This window comes from Nannobrachium achirus (genome assembly GCF_963921795.1).
Source record: "Nannobrachium achirus genome assembly, chromosome: 11".
NCBI lineage: Eukaryota > Metazoa > Chordata > Actinopteri > Myctophiformes > Myctophidae > Nannobrachium > Nannobrachium achirus.
Window position 1 is genome coordinate 6619519 of NC_137820.1, and position 13631 is coordinate 6633149.

Consider the following 13631-nt stretch of genomic DNA (forward strand, 5'->3'; position numbering starts at 1 on the left):
TCTTGAATTCTTGGTAAGGGGTGGCGGTCTGGGACTGTGCGCTGGTTCAGGAGACGGTAATCAATGCAGAGTCTGAGTGTGCCATCTTTCTTCCGCACGCAGATGACAGGTGCTGAGTAAGGGGACTTAGACTTTATGATCCACCCTCTGGCAAGAAGATCCTCAATATACTCCTTTACCTCCTTGTATAGGGGTTTGGGGATAGAGGCATAGGACTTCTGGACTGGGTTATGGTCACTGAGTGTGATAGACATTTCTAAGCTGGTTATACACCCCATGTCATTGTCATCTCGTGCGAACGCTGCTGACTCCTCTCGTAGCAGTTCCTTTGCAACTTTCTGCTGCTCTTCACTTAAGTGGCTTACATCAACTGGTGGGTCCCACCTCTCTGCCACACAACCACTGTTTCCCTGCTGAGTCTTAGGGACCTCCTGACTGCCACTGGACTTCAGTCCCTCCTCATCAGTCTGTATAATCTTAACTACTGGCTCAATGCTTCCGAGCACTGTTCTGCAGGACAGGGTCACTTCATGTTTTGTGTGGTTACCAATGGGGACTCTTACATAGGGGACTTTTGCCTGATTGATTGCTATAAGGCTGTCTCCAACATCCAGCTGTTGTAACTGTGGGTTGTTCTCAGTGGGTTCAAAGAGCACAAGTGGGTTAGACGTGTCAAAGGGGGATGGGACTCTACACTTAACATGTCTGACCTGACCTGCTGGAATAACTACATCATGCAGTCCCACTCTCAACACACTTCGACTGACTTTCTCCTCGTTGGTGAGTTTGGTCTGAACGAAACTGACTAATGCACTGGCTTTATCGTCCTGGAGGTTCATCGCACCCTGGAGGAGGCTCACAAGGGTAGGTATGAGGTCAGCACCACCCTCTGGTCCCAGTATCAGCTGCTCAATAACATTGAAACCGATCAGGGGGCGGTCCATGGGCACACTACTGACCAGGAAGGGCACTTGTATAGTCAGACTGGGGTCACTGTTGTCAGGGAGACTCACCATCACTCCTACCCAGCCGTCATATGGTAACGGTTTCCCATTGACAGCCAGCACATTGAGAGGCTGTCGTCCAATCAGTTCAGCCAATGGACGCACTTTGTAATCAGGGAGATAAGTCTTTACCCACTGACGATCGAGGAGACTCACTTGGGCACCTGTGTCGAATAAACAGTCTACTGCATAACTGTTAATGTAGCACTTGATATTACATTTCCTCCCAACTAACTGGGCCACTCTCTCTCGGATCTCAGTCTCTTTGTTCATGGGTGAGGGGGTCACAAAGTTAGTTTTCACATGGGCATGATTTTCATGTGGCAGCTCTGCCTCTGTGGAGCATTGCTGTTCACTGCTGCTTAGGGCATGGGCATCAGCAGAGGAATGACTAGCGTTTTTGGTCTGTCCCCTTTTAAGACATCCTATTGCCCTATGACCTGTTTCCCCACATACAAAACAATGGTTACATGAGTTTGATGAGCCTTTCTCGATACAATTAGGACATCCGTACTGCCTTGCTATGGGTTTGGGCTTTGGCTTGGGATGGTCACACTGACAGGGTTGTTCTGGGGTCTTAACAGCTGTGAGGGCCTCAACCAATTTTGTTAAAGCATCAACCTTGGCATTCAGTTCCTCAATCACATTACTTTTACTCTTTGTCTTGCTTTCCGGTTGTTTTTCAGTGTCATTATTCTCAAGTTGAGCACTGTGGGCATGTGTTACTTTTGAGCGAGGGCCATGTCCCAGTCTTCGCTGTCTCTCACTTTCTTCACTGCAAACTTTGTTCACCTGCCTTATCAGGGACTCATCTGACACCACATAATCAGACAAAAGGGGTTTGAGTTCAGTGCGGATGTCACTGTATTTGGGGAGAAGGCCCTGGTGAACTGTACGTAAAAACACATTCTGGACTGTGCGGGGCTCATATTCAATGTCCATGTTACCCTGTTTAGATGCAAACATGACTTTCTGCTTCAATCCGATCATCCTGTACAGAAATTGTTGGGGACTCTCATGCTCATCCTGCTTAGTGCTCATTAACTCCTGAAATAACTCACTTCCACTCTTTTCACTCAAGTGTGAACGCATGAAGCTCTTGAGCTCACTAAGGGTTAAGTCATCCTTGTTAATTAGCATGTCCTTAAACTGTCCTGGCTTGACAATGCGTAGAACACCCTGGATGATTTCACTCTGTGAATGCTTTGCCTTCAGCCCCTCGTCAATCTGCTTGCATAGCCCATGGTAGCTGATGTCTGATGTACTGTCTCCCACCTGACCCCCATAGATTTTGAATTCTTTACGTTGCAGAAAGGATAAGTCTCTAAGAGAAACCATGCTGTCAGGCCGGCTGTGTGCTGGGTTTGTAGTGCTATGGTCCTGAGCTAATGTGTCTGCACTCAGATTTGACTGTGGTGAAACAGTGGAGGTAGGTGTGTGTTGAGCTGGTGTCAGTGTAGTCCTACATTCAGCTAATTTCTTGCCCAAAGCCTGGTAATTATCCAATAACATTTGGTACTCAACCGCCTGTGGATCAGCAGAATCAGTGGGAGATGTATCGGCTATCTTACCCCCTGTATTAATTACTTTAGCAGGTGTAGGTGTTGTAAAACGAAGAGTAATGATCTCATTAACAACATCTCTCAAAGCCAGTAAATGTGAAAAACCCTGATCCTCAGAATCAACCAGTGTTTTACAATTCAAATAAGTACAGATATAATCAAAACAACTCTCCTCATCACCTTTAGTTACTGTTGATGAGTCGACATCTGGTACTGGTGTGATTTTCTCAACAACTTCAAACAGCTCCTCCGCTGTCAATTTGTGAAGCCGTTTCTTTATCTTCCATGTCAGCTCTTTCCTAGCTTCCATGTTTAGTCTTCATCCAGCGGCTCTGGACAGAACAGTTCGTATTGTCTTCGTCCAGCGGCTCTGGACAGGATACAGTTCGTAGTCTTCGTCCAGCGGCTCTGGACAGGAAACAGTTCAAGTAGTCTTCGTCCAGCGGCTCTGGACAGAAACAGTTCAGTAGTCTTCGTCCAGCGGCTCTGGACAGAACACAGTTCAAATACTAGTGGGTGAGACGTGCTGCACTCCTCCAGCTGGGGTCCCTCTCACACGCAGTGGTCCCGTAGCTGCCTCAGTCGCACGTCTGCCGCTCCAGCACCCTGGCTCTGTGATGTTGGACGAGCTGTGCTGCACTCCTCCAGCTAGGGTCCCTCTCACGCCGTGGTCCGTAGCTGCCTCAGTCGCACAACCGTCACTCCACCCGACCGGTACTGTGAGGTCCTAGGTTCGTGGGTTAAAGATGAGCATCCTCTCTGGTTTGGTGATGTTCATCCCAGCAGTGCCTCCAGAAATCTGTTACAGCCCTCACGATTGAGTAGCTGTTAACAGGTGACAAGTCCTGTATTGTACAGGGAGAATATATAGACAGGAGACGTTAATGTTGTTCTTCAAAGCAGGCTGTAGTCTGTCTCTTTATTCACAGAAATCTTAATTACTTTTCTTTCTCTTTTTCTCTCTTTAAATTCAATAATCACTCAAATCACAATAATCAAATATCCATAATTCCATAGTTCACAATTCACAATAACTGTTACTATCAGAATGTCATTGTTACACATTGGTCTCTTTTCTGTTGTCATATTTCACCAAAAACACTGTTTACAAAAAGTTATGTAGTGTAGCTTTAATCTGCATGTGCTCTGAAACACACTCTACTTAATACTGCTTTTTAACCAGTCTCTTAATTTCCCAGTAAATACTGTAATACTGTTTGTAATGTAACATTGTTTTTAAACCTTGTATTGTTTATATTTCACAGTCTTACTGCATACAGAACGTTTTTTATAAAGAATATCAAAATACTTTTACCCAAAACCATTACAACAGTTACTATAATCATATGTACAATATAACACCATTTCCTATGCTAAACTGTGGAGCTAAGGCACAAATGTCAGGGAGCTGCCGTTTTTACAGAAAATAAACAAGGCCTCCATTTTGTAGGATCACAGTCAGTCACTGCACATTTCCCAAACAGTCTCAAACTTCACCAAAACACAATATCTCTGTATCAGTCTTACAGTTAACAAAATAAGAAAGGCTTATGAGTCCTTTGCTATAAGTTGTGATGCTTTTGCACATATTACTAACCTGTATTGTACAGGGAGAATATATAGACAGGAGACGTTAATGTTGTTCTTCAAAGCAGGCTGTAGTCTGTCTGAAGGACGGAAGCCTCACAGGTCTATAATACCTCACAATCCCTGCTCACCCTAGGCGAGACTCCCCCTGGTGGCGGGACTAAGTAATTAGTATTACTGTAGTTTCAACACAAAACACTATCTGGATTTGGCCTTTTTCAGTAGAAATACACAAAGTAAAATAAATACAAAATTACAATTGTGCACATACACTTGTAGGTGTCACATCTTCATAATATCATAGTTTTACATACAACTCTATACAACTTTCTGTTGAGAAATTACAAATGTATTTTACTGCTCTTCAAGAACGCAGTATTAAATTGGTATTCATTGCAAGCAAGACAAAGTTAATCCATGTTTCAAGAATTGATTTTAACAGTGTACAGTGTACCTAACCATAATGAACGGAAGCAATATTGAGAGTCACATACACAGGGTTCCCACGGTCATGAAATTCCTTTCCAGTACTGGAAAAGTTTGGGAATTGATCAAGGGTCCTGGAAGGTCCTGGAGAAAAATAGCTATGCATTGTCTTTGGTTGTTGATTTTGTTAATACCTCTGAAATGACAAATTAAACATGGGCCAAATTGTCAAATATTAGAGACAGAAATTGTGAAAATAGCAGATCTACATGCTCACAACGCCTCGCATTGCGAGGCATTGTGAGCATGTAGATCTGCTATTTTCACAATAGAACCGTGTTATACAAAATTCCTCAACTCTTAGTGCTCGTCAGGGTGCGTTAAAACATAATTATTTCGGGGTCGCACGGCCTGAAAACACTACACTACCTGTCTTTGGGCATTGCACATAGGAGTAAGCGACCTGTTAGCTGAATTATTGTTATATAGTCCTGGAAATTGTGTTAAATATTCTGGAAAAGTTTTGGAAATGAATTGGTAAAAATGTGTGGGAACCCTGCATACAGTAATATAGGTATTTGGCTTAATGCATTGTTTACATTCAAACATCATAATTCCAAACTGAGGCAGAAACCTCAGATTCTTGCAAAGTAACAGACCGTAGTAAAAGCACATTTGAAGCAGTCTTTCTGTCAGTCCTATAGACGATGCTGATATGATCTACAGGCAAGCTGCTGCACTCACTCTCAAACCTCCTGACTCACTTAATCATTTCTGCCATCAGATTAATTACCGGAGATGCTCACCATTACGTTACGTATGCCAAAGCTGCTTGGTTCTTCCTCTCTGGCACAGAGGCGTGATAAACACTTATCATCCATAAACACCGGTCTTTTCATCCATAAATCCATTATTGGACATTCACCACCCTGCTGTATATAATATATATATATGCTGACCCTACGCTCTACTAACTCTCAAGCCCTGTGGGTTTATTCTGAACCTGGAAAATCTGCCCGTGGTTTTTGTGCACTAAAAACACATGGAATAATCTTCAACACATCCTCAAGACCCACACTGGACCCCACTTTGAGAGTCAGTGGGTGAATGTCCAGGACTTGATTTGTGCTGTGTTTCTTGTCTGTCTGTCTGTCTGTCTGTCTGTCTGTCTGTCTGTCTGTCTGTCTGTCTATGTCTGGTGTTAATCTCGCAAACCACTGGACCAATGAGCGCCAAATGTATTGTGCACGGCGTCAGGGACGTGCTGGCCATTGGGAAAAGCGGGACAACTCCCTAACGGCCGGTTCATTCCCGGCCGGTCCAGGCCGGCCATTAGGAAAAAAAATGTCGGGCAGAAACCTCGTATCTTCAAGTTTCAAATTTGTACATTTTTTCTCAAAGCAAAGCCCTGCTTCATCATACAAGGCTGTCGCACAAAAGTAGTGAAAACAGCAGATCTACAAGCACACAACGCCTCGCGGTGCGAGGCGTTGTGTGCTTGTAGATCAGCTGTTTTCGATAGTTTGAATCATTTTTTAAATGATAAATACAAAACAAACGGTTTTGGACATACAAGGTTCCACCCGACAACGACGAAATATAACTCATGTAATTGGCCCACTGGCTTGTAACTTTGTCACAAATCTTTGAGTAGCAGCAGCGCTACAGAGAGAGATCTCTCTCTATAGCGCGCAATGAGGGCCTCTCCAACTTTTTTTCCCGGGCTGAATCAGGGGCCCAGCACGTCCCTGCACACCGCCATGTAGGCCAAGGAAGCACCACCCCACATTTATTTTCACGCGTTTAGAACTTTATGAAATACTCAACTTATATAATAACTTAATAGTGGAAGTCAGTGGCCAGGGAATCGGGCTGAAACCTTGCCCAAATTTGTCGTCATATGTTATCGACACATGAAGTCAATCATGAAATATAATAATGTCTTAAAAGTGATTAATCAATGTATTTGAAAACACAAGGCGGAGTCCAATAACGACGTGTCTCTCAGACCTTATGTATCCAGTGTAATTTATTGACAACGTTTCGAGCCAAGGCTCTTCAGTGGGTCAAAGCTTGCAATTTGGACCCAATGACGAGCATTGGCTTGAAACGTCGTCAATAAATTACACAAGAGCAGATGAGTGTACAGGTTTTTTTCTTTCATTCTTTTCCAACCCAGCACCTGAACCAAGTGATTCTATTAGTTTTTGTAGCCACGTTCTGTATTCTTTTGAGTATTTCTGCTTGTGTTTAACATGATGTTGTGTCCTTTTCTTGATGTACCTTGCTCTTACTGTACTTACTGTACTCTGTACTGTGTTCTTGTTTTTTCTTTTATCTTTGTCATACTTCTCTGTAACTTTGTAAATAACCTTATACTGCTGTGCTGCCTCTGGGCAACTGATTTTCCCCCTTGGGATAATAAAGGTATCTATCTACAGTATGACATAAGGTATCTATATGACATAATGACTCCTTTGGCAAGGTTTCCAGGCCGATCTAACGGACTTCCATGATCATAATTATGAAAGTGAAATCATATCAAAGTATTTTTGTGTTTCGAGTTCCCTGTTCATTTGTTTGACTGGCACGGCATCTCATCTGGTGTTTCTCACTGCATGCCTGCGTGGGCCGTGGGTCGTCTGCTTAGGTGTCGGGTGTCCCTGCACGGCCTCTTGTCTTTCTGTTTCCGTGTCATCCTGAAATCTGGGCACGGCTTCAAACAGATCCGAGATCCATTGACTTCCATTATATGTAATTAAACTAGTATGTGTGACAACTTCATGAATGCACATTTGGGGGGTAATCATCATGACATTGCATCGGCCCCATGCAGTCTGCAATCTCTCTAAATCCCCTGTCTGCGTCCAAAAATGTCGAAATATGTCCATGACTTAAAGCTTGCAAATTGTGATGAATGAAACAAGTCCCACTCCCTCCACTACGTGCAGGGTTGTGACTTCAATCTCACTGTGAATGACCAAATTCTTCACGTTCTTTATGTCATCAACTTTATCTTCATCGCCTTCCCACAATCATCTTCTTCCAGGCTTGTACCCCATTTGCAGCTTGCAGTTTTTAATATTTAATTATTTGGTGGGTGGGCTCACTGTGCGTGCGTGCCTGCCTGCCTGCCTGCCTGCGTGCGTGCGTGCGTGCGTGCGTGCGTGCGTGCGTGCGTGCGTGCCTGTCTGTCTGTCTGTCTGTCTGTCTTCAAAGAGGAGGATATGATCTCCCACTACGCAACAGCGCATCCGGAACATCTTGACTTAGACCTTTCCCCTTGGGTAAGGTTCAGTTAATGTAGTAGATTGCCAAAATAAAAGCCTGGGTTCCCGAGGCTAATGTAGTAGTAACCACCAAGTATGTACAGCTCTCCATTGTAGGCAACGGCTGAATGAATGATCCCCTCTGTGGTTCTGGACAAAGCTGTGCAGAAGGCGGTGCTCAGCCAGCAACTGGTCTCCGTGTCAAACCCTCTGAAGTTGTCTGTTGTGGTCAACACCCAGGGGCGTCACAAGGGGTAGGAAAGTGGGACTGAGTTACCAGGGCCCAAGGTGGAGGGGCCCTAGTAACTTTAGCTATTTGAAAAATAGCAGATATACAAGTTCACAGCGCGGCACCGAGTGCCGCGCTGCGAGCTTGTATATCTGCTATTTTTAAAAAGTCATGAAAATGAGTGAAAATCTTTGAATATATGTATTTTTCAAGCGAACATTTGTAACTCAAATTTTGCTTCTGGGTGGTCCCTGGAACGAAATATTTTGAGATGAGGGGTCCGTGGCCAAATACATATCATCTTGGGGGTCCTTGACATGAAAAAGTTTGAGCACCACTGACATGGAAACATAGGTTTCTTGCACACATTTTCACAGTTTTTCAAAAATAGCAGATCTACAAGCTCGCCGCGCTGTGAGCTTGTATATCTGCTCTTTTTCAATGGTTAACATTCATGGGGGCCCCGCAGTGAATCCTTGTACCCAGGGCCCAGAATTTGTTGTGACGCCCCTGTCCACACCACTAGGCCTGCCCTTGCCTGGTTCCAGACCATAGACCCCGCCCACTCTCAGAGTGGACTCTTTCTCTGGTCTGGAGCTGAGTACAGGAATCGGCTTTAGCAACCCAAAAATTCGGCTGCTCCAATGAGCGCGGGGGGTGGGGGGTGGGTCTAACGAATATCCAATCAGCGCAGCAGTTGAAACGATTTCAAACGAAGTTCACACACGACAGGCACACGCACACACACATACACACACACACACACGCACGCGCTGAGTTCACAAGCTGTTAATGTTGATTATATGTTTCTGGTCGCAGTTCTGTGTGGAAGCAGTCACTGGCACAGACAGAGACACACACACAAACACATACACCGCGGCCGTGCGTCGCGATCACCGTGTGTCGCGAGCACGATGCGTCGCGATCACTCGCGCGCGGTCATGCACGCACGCGCACGCTCGCAAAGTCCCTCCCCCGTAAATCATTTAGAATAGGGCACAGCTTCAGACTAAAGCGTGAGCTGAGTCTGAAATCAGGCTAGGCCTGCCCAGCCCCCAAATACAAACATCTTTGTCCCGATGATGGTGGCAGTCAGTGTTGTTTTTTACAGCAAATTTTGATTTAGTTTTAGTCATAGTCTTTTGAATAAAATGTCATTTAGTTTTAGTCAAAATGTAGTCACCTGTAAAGTTTTAGTTTTAGTAAAATTTTAAGTCAACTAAATATCATAAGATTTTAGGCGACTAAATCTACAGTTGATTTAGTCAACTGAAATGTATTTTGGCAGGCCTTGATGGCATCGTAATGACTGATTTTACACTTGGTTGCGTGCTGAAAATAGACGATCTACAAGCTCACAACAACGCAGCGCAACACGTTGTGAGCTTGTAGATCTGCTATTTTCAGCACGCAACAATTTATATATGAACGATCTCTCTGTGTCGTTAAATAATTGTAAAACAGGTTGTAAGATTGGGGACACCCTAATTAACCATTTTATGTACGCGGATGACCTGGCAGTAATATCTCCCAGTAGTGCTGGGTTTCAACATTTGCTTGATGTTTGCACAGCGTATGGTTTATCTTTTGATGTCAAATATAACGCTAAGAAGAGTGTTGTCATGACCTGTAGGACGAGGGATGATAAAAATCTTCCCTTTCCATCTTTCTACCTGGCAGGTCAAGTGTTACCTGTATGTAGCAAAGCCAAGTATTTGGGACATGTCATAAATGACCAGTTGACGGATGATGATGATCTGTATAGGCAGCGACGAACATTATATGCTCAAGCTAACATGTTGTGGAGGAAATTTCATTTCTGCTCTGTTGATGTGAAAGCTAACCTCTTTAGAGCATATTGTACTCCTTTGTATACCGCCCCCCTGTGGGTTAAGTTCAAGAAGGCAAGCATACATAAACTTCAGGTTGCCTATAATGACTGTTTACGGATACTTCTGAGAAAACCTAGGTGGAGCAGTGCTAGTGAGCTGTTCTGTAACCTGGATATAAGCACTTTTCAAGCTCTTCGGAGGAATTTAATGTATAGATTTATGTGTTGTTTGAATGAGTCGCAAAACTCTATTATTGGGTTGTTGATCAACCCCTGCCTCAGTACTATCCGGTACCAGTCTCCTTTCTGGGAACACTGGTACGATTGTCTTGTGTATAGATGATGTATTTTTTTTAATGATTCTGTACAGTTTATTTTTATTTTTATTTTTATTTTATGTGTTTTTATGTGTCTTGTTATTAATGGACCATGTGTCTTCTAAATAAAGTTGATTGACACCTGAGAGCAACCAAACATAAAATGACTCTCTTCTCCACTGGTCCCTCCCTAACGTTTTAGTCTAGTTTGTATTTTGTTGACGAAATTGTCAATATGTTTAGTCATCACAGCTTTTATTTCGTTTTCGTCAGTGAAAGAAACACAGTCGACAAACATTTTTCGTCATAGTTTTAGTCTATGAAATCAACACTGGTGGCAGTGTTCCATACAGACACACATGCATGCACGAATAGATATAGTTATAGAATTCTAATAAATGTAATTTTTATTTTGTCCTTAAGGTAACCAGAAGGTCATGTCATTGGGTTAGTCGTGGCAGGCCCAGGGTTTTTTATTCTAGGCTTGAGAACAACTGTTGAGTGCATGAGTCACTCCTTCACCTGTCACCAGAATGTCATGTCCTGTCTTGTATTATTCCTGACTAAAAGCCTTATGTGGATGTTTGTCAACTCGACTCTGATCTATTTTGATGTCTCTCTGAGGTGTATAAGAGGGCTGTATGAACTGTATATGCTGGAGTTGGAACCTATGCCACGTGGGTATAGTGTTGCCAGCTCGGAGCTCCTTTTTGAATACATTTTGATTGTGTTTGAACACTTCTCGAAACCTTTCTTTTTCACAGTATATATTTTATGCAGTATCATATAAATATATAACACAGCTCTCCCGTTTTAAGAGCCACAAAACGATGTTTCCGATGAAAACGGCATTCTTGTGCTTTGACCCGAGAACACAGGGTCCATTTGGTGTTGTTCCATCTCAACATATGTTTCCAGTACTTTTTTTTTCTTTTCTCTCCCCAGTTTCATGTAAAGAAGAATGCTGTCGAAAAAGATAAGACCCATCAAGCAGAGTAAGAAGTCGTGAATCAAGTGTCCTCCTCTTCATGGCATGACGTATGGTATCAACCTGTGCACCACATGCTCCATAAATCACCCTGTGCTACAGTTATATACCTGGATGAGAACGCTGTGTCTGTTGGATTCAATAGCTTGCTGTTATGGGTGTCCAAAGCTGTTACTTTTAAGCAATTGGAAAAAGATAACCTGTGTTCCAATGAATCCAATGTAGTTATTACCACAAGGCTATAGTTAATACTTTTCATTGGTTGAATTTTTATATACAAAATGGGGGCGGCAGTGGCTCAGGGGTAGAGTGGCCACTTGGCAACTGGAAGGCTCCCAGTTCGATCCCGGGCTCCCCCAGAGTTAGTGTCGAAGTGTCCTTGAGCAAGACACTGGACCCCTAGTTCAGGGGTGCCCACACTTTTTTGACTAGAGAGCTACTTTTAGAATGACCAGCTCAACGTGATCTACCCACACCAAAATGTTTTGTGATTTTAATTATATATGTTTCGGGGCATGTCATGTGGTCTACCTGCACAGACTTTGTGATCTGCTGGTAGATCACGATCTAACTTTTGGGCAGCCCTGCCCTAGTTGATCCCGATGAGCAGGTTGGTGCCTTGCATGGTTTCCTCCGCAGTCAGTGTGTGAGTGTGTGTGTGAAAGGATGAATGTAATGCACAATCTCTGTAAAGCGCCTTGTATAAAGGAGCTGCTGTATATAATATATATATATATATATATATATATATATATATATATATATATATATATATGAACCATTCAACATTATAAAATCAGATAGACAAAACGTGCACATTTACACTACTTTTGTGCGACATTTTCTACGACAAAGTAGAGCGTTCATTTACGGACAAAAGAAAACAACAGAGTGTAAAATATGGCCTGGACCGCTGTCGTAGTGGTACCTATAGGCTACAATGCAGCCTTACGGCGTGTCGCGGGTTCGAGTCCCGATCCCGACAGCCTTTGACTCCCCAAAGTCACTCCCCATCTCTCTGTCCCCCATTTCCTGTCTATCTATTAATAAAGGAATACAAACTGTTAAACTGATCTCTTGATCAGTGTTTTGACATTAAGAGAGAGGGGGCGTCGACTCAATAAGATCCCTCTTACATGACAATTGTAATATTGACTTGAATCCTTAGGAACAGACAAACAGTTGCATTCTTTAATGCTTGCATGAGCTTTGGAGTGCAGGCCCCACTCGTTTTGCTCCGCTGTACGCAAATTAGTAGTGCATGATCCGTTCCAGGCTGCCTATTGTTGTCCAGGCCAAACATGTCCTCTGAGTGACTGTGGACGCGATGTGATGAGCGCTCCATGCGAGAAGCACAAAGACCCTTTTGTTATGATAAGTCAAAACACATCATTTAATGTCACACCCTTTTTGGATGAAACAAAGATCTTGATCGTTTTCGCATAATCCTGGGCCAAGTTATTTACCAGAAAAAAATATGCAACTTAAAAACCATTATCGTTGATTCACTTTTTTTTTTCTTTTCTCTCTACAAGCTCTTGCTCTGCTGTTTATAACATATTTTTGAGTTTAGTTTTATTTTATTTTTTATTTCAAACCTTTTGAAAAAGAAAAAAATATATATTTTCATTGTCGGGTGAAAACCTTGTATGTCCAAAACGGTTCGTTTTACATTTTTCATTTTAAAAATGATTTAAACTAGTGAAAACAGCCGATCTACAAGCACACAACGCCTCGCACCGCGAGGCGTTGTGTGCTTGTAGATCTGCTGTTTTCACTACTTTTGTGCGACGGCCTTGTACGATGAAGCAGAGCTTTACTTTGCGAAAGAACACACAAATTTGAAACTTGGAGATTGGAGATTTCCACTCGACAACGACGATATGAAAAAAAACAATTAACTGATAAATGGGTTTAAATTAAAAGTGTTTCAACTGGTCAGCCAAATTAGATATCGGCGTATGAGTGATATTACACCAATTGTATATAATAATAATAATAATGGATTGCATTTTTATAGCGCTTTCCCAAGTGCTCAAAGCGCTGTCCATTCATTCATATTTACATCTGTTCTTTACACAAAATTTTTTTCCCCCCAATACCAGGAAGGCTAATTTAACCTTTGGGGAACAAGTCGGTGTGTCCAAAAACTGTACTGACTGCACTTTGGCTTTGTAGTGCAGTGTAGGCACTAGGGGTGCAACGGTTCAGTCAGCCCACGGTTTGGTTGGTACCTCGGTTTTTGGCTCAAGGTTTCGGTTCGGTTTCGGTACAGTAAAAATAAAAAAATAAAAAAATAAAAAGAGAAAAATCCAAAATGTTCAGTTTATTTTAAAGCTGGGGTGCCATCATTTGTTTCACCCCTAAAACATGAGAATCAGGTATTATGATTATACTAGGAGGAAGATTTTCTCCAAA